Raw genomic sequence first — 22,154 nt, forward strand, 5'->3', positions numbered from 1 at the left:
CATATTATATTTACATTACCACAGTGAGATGACTTTAGTCTCATGAACAACGTTAGCTAATTATTATTTACTAACTAATCTTGAAATGACTCTTCAGTACAGAAATGAAGTATCTATCTACCAACTATCATGTTTTACAGTCCTGTGGTCTCAGCCTCAGATACTCAACTAATCAAAGTGATGTCATGACAAAAATGAAGGACCAACAGAACATTTTTTCTCCTTCATTTCTGTCACACAAAGCTGTATGACACGTTTCTCGCAGTTAGTATCATGGTTGCTAGGCAACCTGAACAGCGCGATGAAGGCTAGACCGTCCCATTTCACAACCCTCTCACTTCCACACTACCCGTACTTGTAGTACGCACCGTCCGTAGTACGCGTAGTGTGCGTACTTCAAGCGTGCATACCCTGAATTGGGACACAGCCAGAGTTTCTATCAGATTTCTCCACCCTGAGGTCAGGGGTCAGCTCTGTCTCACACTCAGTACAAACCACCAGCATCACTCAGTCTGCAAGTGTCACATTAGTCATTGTGAAACCTGGCCCCACCTTATCATGCGAATTCCTGAGGTCAGATGGATGTGATGTGGAGTTTTGTCTTTGTTGTTTGAGTCACTGAATCTGGAACTCTGCCTGCTTTTGTTCTCACACTGGGTTTAGTGAAAGAAGATTTCTGTTTGTCCATTAACACTAGAATTACTGAGCCTTTTTTCCCTGGTGCAAGTCCCTACTACTAGATTTACTAGCCTGCGAAAATTTGCGTAAATTCCCCCCGACCTTAACACCTCTTGGCACCCCGCTGAGATTTTCACAGGTCTTCAGCTCCATTGTTCTCCTGCTTTTGTTGTGCAAACACACCCTCCCCCAACCCCCAACCATGAGAGATTCAGGTCTTTCCTTCCCTGCAAGGCTACTTTCCTTCCTTACCTGCAGCGTACTATACACTATGGCAGTTTCTATGTGCAATATTTCTCATATGCAATATTAGTTCTTGTAAATCCTTGTCACTACATTGGATGCCTGTCCATAAACATATATACACAGAGTTGTACATATATTTATATAGCCACACCTTATATAATATGCATAAAGTCTAGTTATACACACAGACACATCTATATCATATATATCTATCTATATCTATATATATATATATATACACACACAATATTTTTGAATACTCTTGTCCATATATATGTTTCCAGATTGTTTGTATAGTGCACTTTCTATACCGTGCTCTGTCCACTTTTTTCCACTTGTGGGACAAATAAATGCAGATTTGCTGTGTGTGTGTGTGTGTGTGTGTGTGTGTGTGTGTGTGTGCAACATTGGCATTTGTTTACTCATATCCAAGGCAGGCCAAACCTCTGTGTTACAACCTACATACAAAAGACACACATTCACAATATATGGGTACACAAGTCTGTTTTATTTCAAAGTGTTTCAAACTTTACAGCGTTTGCAGACCCAGTGTCCATCATCCCTGCATTTGGCACAGGTGAATTTCTGACATGTTGCACAGGTAAACCTGCTGCGATTCCTGTTGCAGCTCTCTTGCACCTGGCACTGCGTTGTCTGCGTTGTAATATTTCCATGTGCTGCATGAATCGGCAACGACGTTGGTGAGCTAGAAGACTCAGAAACAATCTTCTTTTGCCTGTCCACCCTGTACATGCCTTGTACAAAATGTAGGCATTCACCGCCGCCACGTCCAGCATATTGTAGAAAACCGCTACTGACCACCTGCGTGTTGCTGATCTTACGGAATACATCCGTGCCATTTGGTCCAACACGTCTACACCACACTGTAAAAGCAGAGAGAGAGAGTCATGAGTATATGTTTTTTTCTATAGGCCTGTATAGCACACATCAGAAAACATTGTAGCACTGGTGTAAAATTGTACACACATTCACATACCTTCATGTGGTTATAGTCTGTTATCGTGTTGGGTTTCCTCTTTCTGCCGTCACCGATCGTCACGTCTTGGTGCATGGAACTTAGAACACACACAGTCTTGTTTTTTTTAGGTGCATAAATTGTCAAGAAGACACTGCCACTTCTAAGCACTGAAGTGGAGAATACCTCTCGCTTTGCAGTATCTTTTGCAAGTTGAGGAAGTACACGCCAGACTTTATTCACCGTGCCCAGTAACGTTGTTTTGCGCTGCAGCAGTCTGTGCGACAGTGAAGTAAAGAAACTGTCCGTTGTGACATTTCTCCCATCATCCAAAAACGGCTCCATCAGTTTCATGACCACGTTCTCTGCCAGCCTCTCTCCCAGCCTCTCTCCCTTCTGACGACTGGGGTCCTTTCCCAAGTAAGGAGATGCACTGCAGACATATTTGGTGTCCAAATCCGTGGCCATCCAGAACTTGATCCCAAATTTGTCTGGCTTGGTTGCAATATACTGTGTGAATGGACAACGAACCTTGGTAGGGAACAGCATTTCTTGCAGCTGGCAACAACGGTCGTGCATTCAGTATAGTTGTGACTTCCGCAAGAAATGTGGTCAAAATCTCATGAGTAAGTTGAAGCATTTCTACCAGGCATTTCTGAAAGTTGTAACACAGAGGTTTGGCCTGCCTTGGATCTGAGAAACTCTGAGTGAGCAAATGCAAATGTGCCAGGCCTCAAGGATAATGGGTGGTTTGCACAACAAAAGCTGTAGGAGAAACAAGCTGACGACCTGTGAAAATCTCAGCAGGGGTGCTTAACACCTCGGGACTTGCACCAGAAAATAAAAAAGCCAGTAATTCTAGGGGGTGTTGGGTTTAGGGAAGTTACGCAAATTTGCGCAGGATAGTAAATCTAGTGTTAAAGTTCTTTGTTGTGATCTTTTAAAGGATCCTGTGAGGATCCAGAGCCTGGCTTGTCTCAGGAGTCTCTCAGTGACCTGAGCAGCAGCTACAGCTCTGCTGGCCTCTGTGTTCACCCTGCAGGAGACGTGGAGACCCGAGCTCACCTTCTGCAGCACTTAGACACAGTTGCAGTGAGGGAAGGTGAGTCATCCTTTAGCAGGACATCATTCAGGCTTTATTAGCATCACTGTGACTGTTATTGTGTTTGTAGGAGGTTTCCTCTGCTGGTCTCAGACAGCAGCAGAAACATCAGCCTCCCTGTCAGTGGAGATCAGTTCTTATGTGCTGTTGGCCAAACTCAGCGCCTCCCCGACTGCTGAGGATCTGGGATATGCCTCTGGTATTACCAGGTGGCTGACTGGGCAGCAGAACTATTACGGAGGCTTCTCCTCCACTCAGGTACGACACCACCCGAACAGCATGAAGCTCATCTTTGAGTTCATCTACAGTCTTGGACCAAATCAGAAGAAATGATCCTGAAGCTTTCACGTTGTTGCTTTTCCCTCAGATATGCAGACTTGTTTTAGCAGGCAGGATGTTTTTATTCTTTATTTACAAGATGAAATTGACTTTGGTCTAAAATTGTGTTGTTTTAACAGAACAGCCTTCTGTGCACCAACTACACGTAACAGCCTGTAAATAACAGCTCAGCTGCAGTCTGTAAGTTTCTACCTGTGATTTCTCTACTTTGTTTCTCTGAGATCATCTCTGTTAAACAGATTTAACCTGTTTACCCTTTATTTAACCAGGAAGTGAAGGTTAGAAACTCTTTGTGAGAGTGTGTTGAAGTGACACAGGCAGTTTGAACTTCATGTCAACATGAATCCATCCTGTAGGACACAGTGGAGGCTCTTCAGGCTCTCTGCTCCACTCTGGTGTTCAGTCCTGAAGGGTGGAGCACAGGGACAGTTCAGGCTCCAGCAGTCAGCTGACATTTGATGAGGGCAACAAACTGCTCCACCAGGAGGAGGCGCTGCAGGACGTGTCAGGAAAACACAGGCTGGAGGTGAAGCTGCTTCAGTGCAGCTCAGTGACAGCATCATGTGACCAGGTCCTGGTTGGTGTCAAACAGGCTTTCTTTGTTTCTTTGTACTTATAAAACGCTAAAGAAGCATTTTCACATGTAATCAATGTGTTTCATAGACAACATTAGAGCTGACAGTAAGAACTGCACACAGTACAATTCTGTTTACACTAAATTAAAAATCAATAAAGTCACTTTGTGTCTACATGAGAATCAGAGAAACTTTCTTCATCCCAGAGGGAAACTGAGCTGTCGGAGCAGCAAACACACAACAAACATCAAGCACTGATAGAAAATGAGAAACACAGATGATAAATATTAAGATAAAGAGATAAATATAGAGACATAAATATAAAACTGTAGAAAAGTGACAGCACGCTGCACTGAGCTGTGATTCGTTCTGTTTGTTTCCCAGATTTGTGCACCTACAACATCCCAACACCTGCTGATGTCCCCACTCTCAGTGTGAAAGTCCACACAGAGGTGGAGCCCACAGGTGGATTTGCCAGAGCCAGACTGACTGTGGAAATCCATCCCTGTAAGTATGTGACAGGTTAGAGGAGAGTCTGTACCAGCGTGGAGTCACTGTGGGTGATGAAGAGCATGTGTGCACACACTGTTCAAACACAGCTACAGTGGGAAGGAGAAAACTACAAACATGGTGGCCCTGGATGTTCCCCAGAGTGTGAGTCATTAGACAGACTCTACCAACACGTCATGCGATCACTGTGATGATGTCATCTCCTCACAGCTCAAATGTGGCCTCCTGGTGAGTCGTGTTGAACCAAAGGTAGATCCTGTTCTGGTGTCCTTAGAGGAGGTCAGAGACGTCCACAGTGGGGACACCAGATGATGATCTTTGGTACAAACTGTGTCTGCGATTGTTTCTGTCTCGTCCAGTTATCAAAGAACACACCATCAACCACAGAGATCATCCAGGAGCTCCCAGTGGACGACCTGAAGCCAGCCGTGGTCCAGATCTATGACGACTACCAACCAGGTCCAAGTCTGACTAAGCTTTACTCCAACAGCTCACTGACACACTTCAGAGGATCCATCAGACTGAACAGTTCATACAAGCTGATGTTTCCATCAGTGACACAGAGAAATGACACTTTCATAAATCTGGTTTTAGTCACTTTGAGTGTAAACAGGAAACAAACTGCATCATTTGTGCTTCTTGCACCAGGATCCTCCTCGTCTCTCCCACAGCAGGAAGTTCAGCTCTGCTCTCATGAAGCAGCAGGAAGAGGCTCAGAGTGAGGACTGAGTACAGACTGATGGCACACACTCAGCCTTTTGCCACTGCATGCACAGCTGTGAGTCATGTGACACTCGTGCACTCGTGTTGATCACACCTCTCATTGCAGATAAGTGAACTCTCCCAATGATCACACACAGTGGTGTGGAAAAGTCTTTTCACTCAGTCATTTCTCACTGTTTTTATCACACAAATGTTCCTGTTAGACAAAGATAACACAAGTAAATAAATGATGTCATTGATTAAGGCACAAAGGTGATCCCAACCTACCTGAGCTGTGTGCAAAAATAACTGCCCCTCTGCTTCAATCATGAATGAACTGTGATGAAGCACATTTGTTTCTAAAGCTGAGTTTGACAAACACACTCAGCCTGATTACTAGAAGACCTGTTGGATCAACAGACTCATCAACTTCTACAGAACCCGTGTGAGAAAGAGGCTGAAAGATGTCAAACAGCAACACATAATGCCACCATCTACACAATCAGCTGACAGTCACAGCTGTCAGTCTGCACAGGGTTCAAAGCCATTTCTAAGGCTTTGGGACTCTGTTGAACCACGCTGAGAGCCATTAGACACAAATGCTGAAAGTGGGGAACAGTGGGAACCTTCCCAGGAGCCAGTGGCACCAACATGACTCCAAGAGCACATCGACATCCAGGAGCTCACAAAGAGCCCAGAACAACATGAAAGACCTGCAGGCCTCAGTTAAGGTCATCATTGAACAATAAGAAAGAGAATCCATGGATGAGTCCAAGGAGAAAACCACTGCAGACCAAGAAGAACACAAAGGATGGTCTCACATTGTCCAACAACATGTTGATGATCCCGTTTGGGAAAGAGTAAGTAAGTAAGTAAGTAAAGTTTATTTATATAGCACCTTTCACAGACAGGGGAGGGCTGTCCCTGTAATGCTCTAAAAGTTAAAACTCGAATTCTAAAATGGAACCTGAATCTGATTGGTAGCCAGTGCAGCGACTTTAAAACAGGGGTCATATGAGCTCCCTTGTTCGAGCGGGTCAGTAGCCTCGCTGCAGAGTTTTGAACAACCTGTAGGCGGGCTAACCCTTTCATGTTTAGACAAGTAAACAGGCTGTTACAGTAGTCAAGTCTTGTAGAGATAAAAGCATATATTATCATCTCGAGTTCACTTGTTGACACGATGGATCCAAGTTTAGAAATGTTCCTCAAGTGAAAAAAGCAGGTTCTTACTGTCTGATTTAAATGTCCCTCCAAAGAAAAAGCTTCATCAAAAATCACACCCAGGTTTCTAAGGTTATGTTTCTGTGAGGAACCTAAGTCACCCAGTCGCCGTTTAATATCAGGTATTGCACTGCCTGGTGCAACAATCAAAGTCTCTGTTTTGGCCGGGTTTAGCTGTAAGCAATTATTGTTCAACCATTGTTTAATGTTGGTTAAACAGTCAATCAGATTGGAGAGCTTATGAGCTTCAGCACTTCAGGAAACTGCTGTATTATCTGACTTAAAGGAGGAATGTATATTAAAAACAGAATAGGTCCCAGCACAGAGCCCTGAGGAACTCCACACAGCAGCTCTGTAGATTCCGACATGATCTGGTTTGCAGACACACTAAAACTCCTTTCAGATAGATAAGATGAAAACCAGTCTAGAAAAGAGCCAGACATCCCAACCAGGTCTCTCAGTCTGTTTATCAGGATGGTATGGTTGGCTGTATCAAAGGCTGAGGTAAGGTCTAACAAGACTAGGACTGTGTATTCTCCGGAGTCTGCTGACTTCATAATATCATTAGTGACTTTCAGTGGTGCTGTCTCAGTGGAATGCAATTTACGGAACCCAGATTGAAAACGGTTATGGATGTTATATTTCTCCAAGTATGCCGTGAGGTGGACAGCTACCACCTTCTCAAGGAGTTTTGACATAAATGGGAGTTTGGAGATAGGTCTTAAATTTTAGTAGTGTTGGGTCCAGGTTGGGTTTTTTGAGCCTTGGTTCCACAACGGCATGTTTAAAAACGCTGGAGAACACCCCAGTCTGAAGAGAAACATTAAAAAGGTTCACAACCCAGGGACCAATGATGTCAAAGGCATTAATAAAAAGCTTAGTGGGGATAATGTCTGAGGGGCTTGAAGACGGCTTGATTTTGTCAACCAGGGCTGCTATTTCATCATATGTTACAGCTGTAAAAGTCGACCAGGAGTACAAATGGAGTGCCTGACTCGGAGAACAAGAAAGCTTTGGGGAGATTTTAGCATTTATGTCGTTTATCTTATCAACAAAAAATCGGAGGAGTTTATTACTATCTACCTTAGAGTGTACATCTAAAGGTACCACATCTGGGGAGACAATAGCACTAACTTTGTCAAAAAGAAACTTGAGATTTCTCTTGTTTTTTGTTATGAGTCTAGAAAAATATTCTGATCTAACAGTTCTCACCGTGTCATTCGAGAGCATGAGATCTCGAAAATGGAGCCTGTGTACGTCAAGTTTGGTTTTTATCCATAGTTGTTCTATTTTGCGGCATATTCTCCTTAAATTTAAGACTCATTTATCCAAGGGCATGTCTTCTTTTGTAAAGCCGAGCTTGTTTTAATAGGTGCCACTTGATCCAAAATGGATGTGCATTCCCTATTAAAAGACTGAATAAGAACATTTACATCGTATACGGTAAAAAGTAGAGACCTATCAAACATGATGGAGAACCTCTCAGCAGTAGTCTCAGTTATTATGCGTCTATGAGTTTTTAACTTCACAGGCGTTTGTTTAGAGCTAAAATTAAGTTAAACAAAGATACAGTTATGATCACTCAAATGTACATCCTCAGCAAACACATTGCCAATGTTGAGGCCCAAGGAAGACTCTGTGAACTGATGAGACAAAAGCTTTCTGACAGCTTTGAGTCCTGTTACATCTGAAACTAACACAGCATCAATGGAAAGGAGCCTCATAGCAACAGTCACATATGGTGGTGGTAGTGTGATGGTCCCATGTGATGCATCATGGGAGCAACAATACAACAACAAATACACACGTGTGACAAATGTACAATAACAGATCATTAAGTGTCACGGCGCCGTGCACATTAGTATATTTGACTTAAGCTTAATAATCAGAATAATGCTCTGATCTCTTCAAATAAATGAAATCATACCTTTCTACTAAAACTGTTTCTGTTGGTCTCCACCTTTTCCTGAACCAGACCCTGCAGGATCCACCTGAGTGTCCCAATCCTGGATCCTGTTTGTAACCAGGACGATCCCAGGCCTGATTGTTGCTGATGGATTATAAATATTCTTGTTTTATTCTCATTAAATAAATATGTGTATAAATATGTGGAGTCATGTTTCAGTCCTGGACGTTGATGCTTGTTTGTTTGAAAGGACACAGATGGACCTTGTTTCCTTCTTTCCTTCCTTTTTGTGTCCTCTGTGCTTCATCTTCTGCTCTTCACTCTGTTACTTTGGACTGATTTCACACTTTGTTTCCATGGTTTCTTTGCATCACGCTGACAGCACGTGAACAACACCACATGTTTGATCTCAAAGAAGGAGCAGCATCCTCTCTCCAACCTGTTTCTCCATCTTCTACAACACCTGATTCATTCCAGTTTCTCTGCTTTCACTTTGATTCATGTCTGAAATATGTAGAAAATATTCTGGCTGTAACAGTTTGGGTCAAAGTGCAGGTGTTCCAGATGTTCTGCAGTCTCTCTGTGTTTCATGTTAAGATGTAGATGTTGGACCAAAGTGAAGCTTTTTGATGTGACTGCAGGAATGTGAAGTGTAACTCTGAGCTTTAGGAAATGAAACTAAATGGACTTTTTCTCCTTTATTTATATGAAAGTGTAGGAGAGCAACAGATGAACAAGTGTTACTGTAACAGGAAACACAAACACGTCATCAGAGGATGTTTATGTTCATCATTATCACTGTTTCCTTGTTCTGTCACAAACACAACACTTCCTGCTCTCTCTCTGATGGATCTGATTGGCTGTTTCAGGTCAGGGCGTCACACAAACAGCTTTAACTGCACAACGATACACTTTAAATCATCTACAGACAAACCTGTGTGTTTGATTTATGAATAAATAATAAAGAAGTGTCTACAGCTGTCCATAAAGCAGCTTCTCACACAAACTCGGACACTTCAGTCACTTTAATTCCTGCAAAGCTGCGTAATAAAGAGCTGTGACTGCTATGAACTGCTGATGATGACTGCATGAAGCTCTCAGCTGAAGCTTCATTCATTTATTTGAATCTTAATGTCGCCTTTTTAAGTCTGTGTGAGGATTTTAATGACAGACATTGTAGTCTAAGGAGCTTGGAAAGAAAAGCGTCTGGACTTCTTGAAGTTGCTTGAAGACGTTTCACCTCTCATCCGAGAAGCTTCTTCAGTTCTAAGGGTCAGTGTGGAGAGTCCCAGATTTAAACCCAGTGGGAGTATCCCCCCAAAGAGGGACAAAGGACCCCCTGATGATCCTCTACCTAATCACATGAGCCAAGCTGTGAAAGCGGGTGTGGGTCCCAATCAGCCAGAGTTTCAGGTGAGCTCATTATGAAACCTGGCCCCACCCTATCATGTGATTTCCTGAGGTCAGATGGCCCAGGATGTGAGTGCGCATTAAGGTGTCTGGAAAGGGATCTCAACACTGGATTATAGATGGCAGACAGTTGAACAATTTAGAAGAAAGTTTCTTGGAGGTGAAAAACACATCACTTCTGCATGTATTCAACACGTCACAAACATTTTACATCTGCCCGGTGATGAAACATCAGCAGTGTGTGAGCACTCACTTTATTGATTTGACCAAAAAAACAAAGTCCGTCTATCACTCAGAGAGAGTACCTTGGTGTGGACTGTGTCCCTTCAGTCATGAACAGCCACCGCTTTGGGAGAAGATGGGCTTCCTTTGACTCATTTTACTGCTACTGTTCATAACCATCATCATTACCATTAATAATATAATCTACAACATTGATATTGCATTCAGACGTTTAAACATATCGGCACCCAATTAGCCTTTATTACAGGTGAAGTTATAACCACTTTAAACTGTTGAGTTTAAATTTATAATCTTAAATGCTTATATGCTGATTATATTGGGTTATATAAGAAAGGCCCAACTCTGAGTACAGTCTGTGCCAAGAGTCTTGACAGGAAACTGCAGGCTTCTGCAGAGCATGCTTTTGCACCCAGAAAGTGAAACTAAGCAGAGTGTAAGTGACGTGGAGTTTAGAAGGTTAATCTTACAGTAAAATAGTAGCTGAGCAAAGGCCTGAGTGTATTCAGCAACCTGCTGCGTTTGAGTTTGCTTGGTAACAGATGACTCAGAATAAGTCAGGAAGTATACTTCTAACATGTCTTTGTTTCCTCTGTATAGTGTGCACGTCAGGAAGCACCTGCCGTGGAGACTGAGAGAATGTTCTTTTCTGACTGTGTCACAAGTTGCTGACAGAACATTTGTGGTTTTGTAACTTGCATGTATTGAATCTGCTTTGACGCATGAGGGTGCGTCATAAATAATACCCTGATGATATAAAATAACTGCTTGTGTATTATTGGGCAGAGATCCTGCAACTGGCGTTTGGGCTGTGTAGGGGTATCTCTCTTCTGGAAGATGATTGAATAAAAAGGAATATAAAATGTTTGGACCACTATGAGTCGGGTTTTCTCTGTTCTATCATGGGGACAAAAGAATTGGGGTTAATATGATCAAAGCAGAATCACTCGCTCCAGTGACATCCTGGTATTCTCTAATGTCTCACTGGACGATGCAGGAGAGTATTGGTGTGTTTATTCTTACTTTTTTCAGTGTTTGTCAGCAGAAAAACTATTCTGATCTACAGAGAGCCCTTTGGGGTTTACTCCACCTCCTACAGAGTCAGGTGGATCCTGCTCAGCGGTCTGCAGGTGATGCTTTGTGTTGTTGTGGTCTGTGTGATACAGAAAACCACGAGAGGAGAGCCCCTTCACTTAATATGGTTATCACCATCATTTACTATTATTAGTATTCATAATAATAGTATCCATATATATTATATATTTCAAATATAAAGACGATCTGATTTTGTTCAATTTTAAGTGACGTATTAGAATTTGCATTTAATCCATATATTATTCACACATCTCAAAGTGTTGTCAGAGTACAATTCTGAATATTCTTCTGTTTCTATCAGTCAGTTATCAGTTAGATCTATAATAAATGTTAGAAACCACTTTTTAATGTATTTAAACTTCTTCTTTCTGATGTGAATCAGGATCAGATTTCACTGAAAATGTGATGTATTAAGTTCAGATGGTCCAGATGAGAAAAGGATCTTTTGCTCCCAGAAATGCCAATAGAAATGATCGAAACCTAAGCATTTGTTTAAGGCTGGTGGGTTGCAGCCACTGTGCGATGGCTTGGACGTTCTGTTGGTCTATGGGTAAGCTGTGAATAGAGATAGCCAAGCTGACAACAGAGAAAAAAACGCTTTTAAAAACTGATCAAATCAAAGAAACATGAACTTCCATATTGATCAGGTCAATACGGCTCTGACATCCCTACCATCTCCTTGAAGTCTTTATTGATGGTGATTACAGAAATCTGCTATACAAGGTATAAAATAGTACTAAACTAAGCTTGTTTCCTAAAGGAAGATTAGAGCCAGTCCAGGCATAAATTGAGTTTTAAATAAAACCTCCCAGGTTTTATTTACATATCTGATGCTTACATATCAGTAAAGAAGCATTATGTTAGAACACATCAGCACATGAAAACTTCTTTCTTTCCGTAAATCAGGTGCTTTAAATCTGTTTTATGCTCCAAAGTCTCACAGACACGTGACATAAATGAAAATGTGCTCAGATAAGAAAGTGGCTCTGCCTGCTGTTCCAGGTTAGAGAACTGACTCAGGTTTTAGCTCCAGTGATATCTGGTGGTGGTAAAAGTTCATGACCTCTGTATCCTGACTTGACTCGAACATCAACCTGAGCTGTGGCTGCTCACAGAGGTGCTATGAACCGAAGACACACAAAGGTTTTTGACTCATGAAGCAGACACACAGACCTGCAAATCATTTACAGCTGTTCCTGTCACAGATTGCGCGCCAAGCAGTGTGTAAATTATTAAAGGACCCAGGATGCAGACATTACTGAAGTGAGGAAGCTTTATTGAAGGAGTGTGCTCAAACAACAAAGGCGAGAGTGGTGAAAAGCAGAACTGAGTAAAACCTAAACTGGGAAAACTAAGCATAGAAAACAAACCTAAAACCTAGAGACACACACGGAGATGCAGTGAGACATGGAGAGACACCCAGAGACGATGGAGGGAGATACACAGACAAACCAGCAACTAACAGAGGCAGACACAAGGTTTAAAGACACAGAAGGAGGGCATAGCCGGGAGTAATCAGACATGACGGGACAGGGAAACATAAAGTGAACACGGACCTTCAAAGTAAAACAGGAAAAACATACCCACACACAAAGACACAGACTCAGAGACTTGGGTTAAACACAGAGACTTGACTACACTAGAGGGGATCCACAGCAGGGATGACACCAAACAGAGGGAGCACAAACTAAACCCTAGGAAACCCAAACACAACAGTCATAATACAAAACAATGTCACAAGTAAAAGTACGAAAACCAAAAACACCGGGTCACCAACCCAGGACCATGACAGAATACATGAACACAAAGGTCAGCCTTCAGGGCGACGCCTCAGCTTTTTTATTGCTCCTAATAAAACAGGACATGGGGAACATGGCTGACTGCATCATCTTTGTTTTAATTTTTTTTTAATTATAAAAGAAGAGAAAGAATAAAGATGTAATTTTATTTTATTTCTACAGCATCAAATCACAACAGGTGCTTTATACTGTAAGGTAGACCCTACAATAATAATAATACATACAGAGAAAAACCCAACAATCATATGACCCCCTATGAGCAAGCACTTTGGAGACAGTTTGAAGGAAAAACTCCCTTTTAACAGGAAGACTCAGGGAGGGGGGGGGGCATCTGCCGCAACCAGCTGGCGGTTGGGTGAGGAAGACAGGACACAGACACGCTGTGGGAGAGAGCTGTGGTTGTTGTAAACAAACTTATAGCAGCATCTGTATATAATGTTTTCACAAAAAATCTGCTTCTCACAGCCAAAGCAGAAAACAAAGAACCACATGAAACAGAAATAAGATGAAGCAAACAGCTGTGGGTTAGTCACAAAGGTGTGGGCCCTGAAGTTGGAGCCACTGACACCTGTGGCTGTGGGAAGGGCTATTAAATCCACCAGTGATGGGCATATGAAATCCATACGGTCATGTTGGTGTAGAGGCCCGACTTCATGTTCATGAATGTGACTGCAGCTCCTGCTGGGCTCTTTTTACTGAGTCATATTTTTACTTTTGTTTTCACATTTGGGGAATCCCCGCTCAGGTTTTACTTTCATTTGGTGTCTTTCCAGGTACTTTCATACCAGACCTTTAGCGTGCCACGACTAAAGGTCTATCCTGTTCTATTCTATTCTATTCTACAGGCTGCACAGGGTCAGAGTGGACGTTTTGGAGCAGGTAAGCTGACGTTTTTGTCTTTCTGAAATGTTCTTTTGTTAGTTTGTCCACATGGTGAGAAGGCTGGTCCATAACTGAACATTCATACATTATGGTATAAATGTCATCAACAGTTTTTAACCAACCAAGCATGAAGCATGAATACAAACAGCAGATAGTTGTTGTTAGGATTTTATTCAGGTTTAAATCAGACAAATAAACGATGTCTATGATGCAGGAACGTTCTTCTTCTTTCAGGTTGAGGACACAGGTGTGCAAAGAGTGTTTGTTTCCCAGCAACGAAATAATCTTTAACTGAACTCTGATCATTTTTACTGCAAGCTTTTCAAAATACCGAAGACAAGCCAAGAGTCTGTATTTATGTACCTGAGATCTGACCCACATGCTGTCGATTATTGACCACAGGAAGCACCTGAAGGACAACGTTAAAGACAGTCAAACTTCCCTGAGGAGATGGACAGAAACGAGGAACTGGAGTAAGTCTGGAAGCAAGGAGTGAAATGAAACGAGAAGATTTTCTCTGTGTTTTGTTTCAGGATCCATCTGTGGACAGATTAAATGTTTGCCGTGCTTAAAATGTTTTTTCTATAATTCCTGTTTCAGCAAATTGTTTCAGAGGTTAGCTGTATTTAAACACTACAGAGAGGACATACTGAGGAGCTGTGATGAAAGGAAAAGACTGACAAAGCTGGCAATGAGAAGCTGCACAGATGAAGTCGTCCTGCAGTGGCTGAGAAAAAACTCAGAATCTGACGCCTTCAGCAAACTCACAGACATGTTTGACTTCCTGAAGAAACACATTGATGAGGAGGAGAAGAAGAACCACAGCGATGATGTTCACATCACCTTTGTGGCTCATAGTTCAATCAGAGACTTCATGATCCCAGCCAGCTGTTACCTGCCTCTGCCCACCATCACTGACGTGCTCCTGTATTCTCCCTGGAACTGTGTCAGTTCTGGTTTAGCATACAGTGTTGCTACAGGAAAACTGAGGCCTCAACACAGAGTTTTTTCCTGTGAAGATAAAAAAAGCTGTACCATTCCTGATGACAAACATCGACCTGTGAACCTGCCAGATCACTGGAACTCACTGAAGAAAGCTGGAGCACAGATGGTCCCAAACATCACGGTTAGCCCCCTTTCACTAGATGATGATGATGATGGAGTGTGGAAAAGCTTTGAGTCTCTCTCAGCTAAACATGGACCACCAGGAAGGAACCGCATCGTCATCCCGTTCATCCTCCCAGAACGGGAATATGAAAGCGTCCCGTTCTCTGTGGTGACCTTGGCTCTGTCCCTGGTGCTCCTCTCCTCCAGGTTTAAAGCCACTCTTCACTTCTCTGGTTGTCTCAGAGATCACTCTACTGGACAGAAATTTGACAGGAAGTATCTTCAGGGGCAGTACGCCTGCACCATCGACAACAGCATGATGACACACTCACCTGAAGCTTTCAACGATGATAAATGCTGCCTGTGTTAGACATGTTTGTGGACATTTTAGTGTAAAGATGAAGATGAAATGATAAAAGTAATTTTTCTATATTTGAGGCTCAAATTTATGATGAATGGACTTGAATCATCATTTAGTTCCAGCTCATAATCTGATCATAACCTGCTAACCTCTGTGGAGGTTATTAATATAAACCTGTTCTCTGCTCGCTGCTCACAGGTGACGTGATGCTGATGTCAGTCCTTCAACCAGCACACAGATCATTGACATGAAGTATATAGATTATTTATGTACATTATGTATTATGTAATATTTTGATCTTTTATTGCTTTATGTCGGGTTTTAGATCTGTACTTGGGTAGAACAATAAGTTATGAGCCAAAACCTTCTAACTCAGACTCTGAACTGTGTCACGTTCCAAACATAGAAGTAATACAAGTCTACAAGTTGTACATCTATAGTTTCATGCCTACAGACTCGGTAATTATTTCTGATCTTTTGTTATTGTAAGACATTAAAATGTGAAGATGATGTTGTCTAAGTGAAGAAGAACAGGATGAAAACTTGAAGCTGCTCATTAAAAACAATATTGTATATATGAAATTTATGGAGGACCACAAGAACCATGTGCATCGAAATAAAGAAATCTGTGCTTAAATCATGAATTGTAGAATAAATTTGGCATTTGTAAATTCATTTTTGAATTCCATGTTTAAAACCTGATGTTTTAAAAGTTTTTTAAAATGGCGATTCCACTCCTCATTTCAATCCCTTTCCTGTTATAGCTCACGGATTAGCTCAGGGATTGACATTTGGATTAGCAGCTGGATTAGCAGCTTTATTTCAAATGTCAGACTTACAGCTCCTGTTTTACTGCATTAAAGTGATCAGATGACTTCAGCGCTTTGACATGGATGGTAGTGAAAGCAGGAAATGACAAATGTAGCACAGCAGCAGCGTTTAACACGTCCGAGCTGGAAACAGAAACTCTGTTATGAACGTCATTCATAGAACAGCTTCCAGCTTCTTTTGCTCTGCTACAGTTTGGATGGATTTGCATTTAAAGATGCAAAGAGACTAAAATGGTTAGGGTCAGGAGGTCAAAGGTCAGAGTTCCTGTGGGTCTGAGGGCGGCCTCACGCTGGAGAAGGATGAAGGAGTCTGACCTGAGCCAGTGTTTGACATCAACACATCAGCACTGCTATCAGTGAGCCTAAACATTTCAGTGTTTCAGTCATTTACAAACACTTCCTGTCACTGTGGTGGTTACAGTGACATCATGCAGTTTGTGTTTTGACCTCCAGAGGGCCTCTCTGTTGCTGTGTGCAGCAGCCTGTGTCACTCACTCATCCAGTCATGCACTGAGGTCTCATAAGGAAAATCAGCTTTTTGATATAAAGTTTTTCTTGTTCCCGAATACAAATATTTTTTAAAGTATTTGTTCGACATAAGTATAAGTACTACACAAGCATAGTTTTAATCTTTAGTTATCCACCATAACAGAGGTTAGTGTTCAACTCTGTCACCACTCTGGCCACATGTTGCCACACTTGTACTTCCAGCTCTGAGCTGCTGCTGCTGAACACGTTACTTTTGTAATTATGTCTCCAAGCAGCATCACAGCTTTCAAAGAAGAAGAAAAGCATCATTTCCTGATAATGTTTGATGTGCTTGTACAAGATGTAAAGACTGGTAGTTTGAGGAAATCCTTTCAAAAACATATTTGCTTGCACAGAGCAGTGAGCCTTCTTGGTTTCCTTGTAGATTAAAAACAGGATTGGAGTGATGAGGTACGCGGTGCTGCACAGCTGTCTGTGGATGACCTGTACATCAGAACCACATCAGCCCAGACCCAGACATCTACCAGCACAAGCACAGAGCCTTTATCTCACATGTCTGAGCATTCGTTCACCTTCATCTGTTTGTCTATTCTTATTGACAGCTCTTCATCCAGTCCACCTTAAACACAGTGGGTGTGTTGCTGGGAATGGGAGTTACCTTACGGAGCTGTTGTTGCAGTAAAACTGTTTTGTGTGTATTTCAGTCCATATGAATTCCTGTAGCTCTGTGTGGAGATCCTTGTGTACATATTGAAACCTGTCTGTGTTATCACTCAGCTTTTTTATCAGCTGTTTTTGTTTTTAATACGTGACCTTTGCTAAAGTTCATCCAAAGGTGCAAATGATGTGTGACAGGATGTACAGATGTGTTTGCGAAGTTGTCTGTAGGACAACAGTTTAGTGATCTGTGGCTGACAGGCTCAGTTTCTCTCCAGCTCAGTACTAACAGGTGAATATTCCACAGGCTGAGGTGTGATGTTAGAGGGCTGCTCGTGGTGGTTGTGCTGATCACAGACAGGCTCAGTTGGATCTGAATGCACATCTGTGTCTAAATACTGCAGGAAGTTCACATGTGGTGAATCCACTGCATCGGCACAACCGTCACTACCAGTCGACTAATGTGACACTTGCAGACTGAGTGATGCTGGTGGTTTGTACTGAGTGGGAGACAGAGCTGACCCCTGACCTCAGGGTGGAGAAATCTGATAGAAAACTCTGACTCAGCAAAAATGTAGCCAAGGTCACATGTAAGAGGACAGCCAATGAAAAAGCTGGGTGAGTTGTAACTAATAACTTAGCTGACACAGTCAGATACATGCCTGTTTTTATGGCAGGTTTATTTGGCTGGTTTGAAAAGGATTTTATCCTAATAACTCAGTTTAACTTTCACAAGAATGAAATGGTGCAAATGTAAAATCCTTGAGGCTCTATTTTGAGTAACTTTATGATTGGCTGCATGTGATGTGGGGACATGTGGCAACAAAACAAACATAACTTAGGCTGCATGTAAATGGGCTCTGTGCAGCTTCTGGAAACACTTCCAAGCAGAGCTGCCGCTTTGCATGCCCGACTGGGAACAGTTCCCACAGCAGGTGGTCCCTATCATGTCAGTGGTTGCTGTGTGGGTGAGGAAAGGACTCACAGGTAGGTGAAGGCTGCTGTTTATTATCAGGAACACAGGATGACTGGCTGAGCTGAAACGACTGGAGCGAACACACGAACAGAGTCGAGCACATTAACATCAACAATGACGCTGAGCAGAGAGACACTGAGGGTTTAAATACACTGATGATGATGATGATGATTAGGGACACACAGCTGAACTGAACTAATAACACACAGGAAGCAAACATGAAAACAGGAAATGTGAACAGGTGAATAAACATGAAACAAGTGCAAACACTGGGCGAACACCAGGAACCCGACACACCAGTGACACCAGGAAGTAACTGTGCCATGTCATCAATGTGGATCCATGAAGACTGAATGATTTCCTGATATATATTGTGATACAATCACTTCTGTATGAACTGTGTGTTTCCAGCTTTATATTCATTAGATATGAAACCTTGATGCTGGTTTGAAAGGACACAGATGGACCTTGTTTCCTTCTTTCCTTCCTTTTTGTGTCCTCTGTGCTTCATCTGCTGCTCTTCACTCTGTTACTTTGTGACTCTGGTTCTCCTACAGACACGTGGGTGGTGCTCTCCACCTGTAGATGGAGCAGCAGCTGGTCTGGCTGAGTTCCTCTGACTGTCTTTGATTTGTGCTTCCAAAGTTTAACAGGAAAGTGAAGCGAGAGAAAGAGCAGGAAGAAAAGCTGAGTTTCCCCTCTGTGTCACATCCACAGTGTCTTTAGATGATGGAGTGACTGCAGAGAGTTCACAGCTTCACTGTTTGAGCCCTTTAGATGTAGGATGTAGGAAAGAAAGCATTCAGTATCTGTGCTCATTCACACTGAACAAATAAGATCACATATGTGTACATGTAGAGGCTGCACTCGCATTAATATGAGCTGTGCCTCATATTAATAAGAAGCACAGCTCATATTAATATTATACTGTGTACACAGAATAATATTAATATGAGCTCCAGCTGTTCTTCAAGCAGCTCGTCTTTACTTTCATACTCAGAGTTTTACTGCAGCAATGAATCAGAGTTTCAGCTTTTTAAACAGACTCGAGTGATGAAAACACAGAAATCTGAAGCTCACAGGTTCACCTGTTCACACCTGCTGGCAGATCACCTGTCAGCACTTTCATGTCATTAATCTCTGATGTTGATCCTCCAACAGTTACAGACTGATGGATTCTCCTGTAACCTGCTGACATCATCCTGAACACAGTAAAGCTTATTTGTAAGGCAGCTGCAGGTCTGTGTGACGTGTTGGACACAAACAGGAAGTGGATGCAAGTGTGTCACACTGTGACCTCTGAGGACTCACAAATGTTTCAATCCAACACAAACATAAATCAGTCTGATTATATGTTTTACAAAAACCTGAACAGTTACTGATCAGCTCTGTTTATCATGCTCACCTTCACTAACCTGATCATTGTGTCTTTAAAACCTTCCTGTGGGTCAAAGGTCTAAACTTCACTAACATCTCTCTGCATCGTTTGCAGGCAGAGGAGACGTGCTGGCAAAGTTTAACCTTCATCAACATTTACACTTTGTTTTCTTCAGGTTTCACTGCTGCTGCCTAAAAACAAAGCAATGGTACCAACGATGAAGAACTCAGTCTGGACTGATTGTTTGCTTCATCTGTGACGTCAGGCTTCAGCTCTTTAACATGTTCAATACATTTTCCTGTAAAACAGGAAATAAGTTGAATAACAGCACTGATATCAGTGACAGTCCAAAGACTTTGGTGCTCGGCAAAGCTTCAAGTTTCAGGTTTTATTGTGATGTACAGATAAACAGAGCAGCCACATTTATCTAGAATGAAACTCTTTGGCTCCTCAGCTTTACATCAGCATACAGAGAGTGTGCAGTTATATTATGGAGAACATAACAGAGAATTTCCCTTAATTCCTCACTTCTGACTGGTTTGGTCCCTGTTCGTTTGGAATAAACAACAATAATATTCAACAATAAACTGGATCCATTTGAATGATACTGAGATATTAGAAATGAGTGAAACTGTATTGATCAGAACTGCAGCTGAAGAAATATCGGTTAGCCTGGATCAGTTCCTTCAGGCTGAACTTGTTGCTGATACAGATCAGGATCAAACTAAATCTGAAGTGGACGGGAGACAGATTTCTTTCTGTTTTTGTTTTTTTGTCTACCCTTGGATTGTGAGTCATAAATGAATGTGCTCTGGAAACTGTGTGTATATTTCTGTGTCTTCTATTTCCCATAAAGCAACAGACTGAAGTGCTTGATGTTGTCACATGAGTCTTTTATTTGAAGGATTCATTTACAAACTGCTCCTGCAAATCTAGACTCTGGTCCGAGCTCTCTGTGAATGATTCACAGATTTATCCCTGTTATATGTATTTATAAGTCTCTCGCTCACATTCTTCTGTGGCTGCTGTGGAAACTGAATCTCCCGGAGGAACCCACCCGAGGGATAAATAAAGTTTCAGCTAATATAATCTAAATCTATCTAATGATTGAGTCCATGTGTTTGGTCTCTGAGCTGTAAGCAGCTTCATCTGCAGCCTTCTCTTTCACTGACCCAGAGGAATTCCTTTATCCTATAAAACATGTGGAACACTGGTGCTGCTCCCAGTAGGACCATCAATATTCCTGCACACTGGAAATGACTGGACTAGTTTGGAGTTTCCTTCTCCTCATGCTCAGCCTGCAAACCAGTTTTTCTTTGGGATGATGGAGATATTTGAAATCAGCTTCTATGGCTGCAGCAAATGAAAAGCACATTTTTCTAACAGGATCTGTGGAAGACCTGCTGGACCTGGTCTGCAGAGGGTCCCATTCATTTTAAAGTGCAGCCTGTGTCTGCTGCAGAGCGCTGAGCTGTTAATAACATGAACTCTTTAACTGCTTGATGTTGTTGGACAGAAACTGCAAACACGTCGTTCCCTCAATCCCAGTGAAACTGTCTCTTTAAAACAAGCTTTTGGTTTTGGAAACAGCTGAAAATCCACTTCAGCAAACAGGAAGTGAAACATATAAAAACATTTGATTCTAACGTGAATTAAAGCAGAAACCGACTGAAATCCAACAAAGTAACTCAGAATAGAAACAAAGTGTTGCTTTGTACAGAAACAGCAGTAAATGAAAATCATTAAATCAGGCATGTGTCGTCCTGCAGAGGTCATGTGTGTGTAAATGTTGTTGTGTGTTTGTGAATAAATCCTCCATCATGTTTAATGTCAGCTCTGTTTCACACACATGTTCATATGTGCAGCGGTGTGTGTTGGAGTGTTTCCACACACACAGCAGTCAGAGTGGAAAGAGTGGATGTTGTAGGAGGTGTTTGTGTAGGCGTCTCCTTTGTGCTTCAAACACAGGCTGAACCTCGTGTCTTCTAGCAGTAACCTCTTCATTGAATCTTCATTCAGCACATGTTGTAACCCTGCTGATTTCTGCAGGTCATTCAAAGGAGAGCAGCCTGTGAAACATCAGCTTTGAGTTTGAAACATTTAGGGTCAGATTTACTGACGTCCGCAGCAGCACAAAGACTTCTTTAGAGAGTAAAAAGCTTCTGGATTTACTGACGCGGCTCTTTCTCAATATTCAGTTACACTAGTCAGTACTTCAAAGGTTCACACAAAAAATGGTCACATGTGTAACCACTTTGTGCTTCACCCGACTGTAACAGGCCCAAATAAACTCCTCAGCTCTGCGTTGTTGTATTTTTAAAGAACACAAGAATCTGTGCAGATTTATTTCCTGAGTGGAAATATAACAGTGTGGGGTCAGTATAAATGGCTTCACCACTCCGTATAGCACACTCTGGTGGAGCTTCAGCAGACTGACAGTCATTTCTGCAGCCAGCCTCGAATAACTGGCCACACCAACAGGGGGCGCTGTTTCCCCCATTGCACTGACATTTGTGGCAGTAATAGCATAGAAACCCTGTTACACATGTGTGCCTGAATAAAAACAAACAGATGTTAGAAGACTTTGATTTTTATTTGAGTAGACAATCAAGCTGACAATAGACAGCAGGGGTTTGGAAGAGAACAAATATTGAACATAATCTGATCATTTTTAG

The 22,154-nt window shown here is 42.1% G+C and overlaps 1 pseudogene; it reads left to right on the plus strand.

Moving 5' to 3' along the window:
• Positions 1 to 2,522: 2,522 nt before the first annotated feature.
• LOC134643586 (murinoglobulin-2-like) lies at positions 2,523 to 5,263 on the plus strand (annotated as a pseudogene).
• Positions 5,264 to 22,154: the final 16,891 nt, after the last annotated feature.

The sequence above is a fragment of the Pelmatolapia mariae genome, linkage group LG15, assembly GCF_036321145.2.
Source record: "Pelmatolapia mariae isolate MD_Pm_ZW linkage group LG15, Pm_UMD_F_2, whole genome shotgun sequence".
Classification (NCBI taxonomy): Eukaryota; Metazoa; Chordata; class Actinopteri; order Cichliformes; family Cichlidae; genus Pelmatolapia; species Pelmatolapia mariae.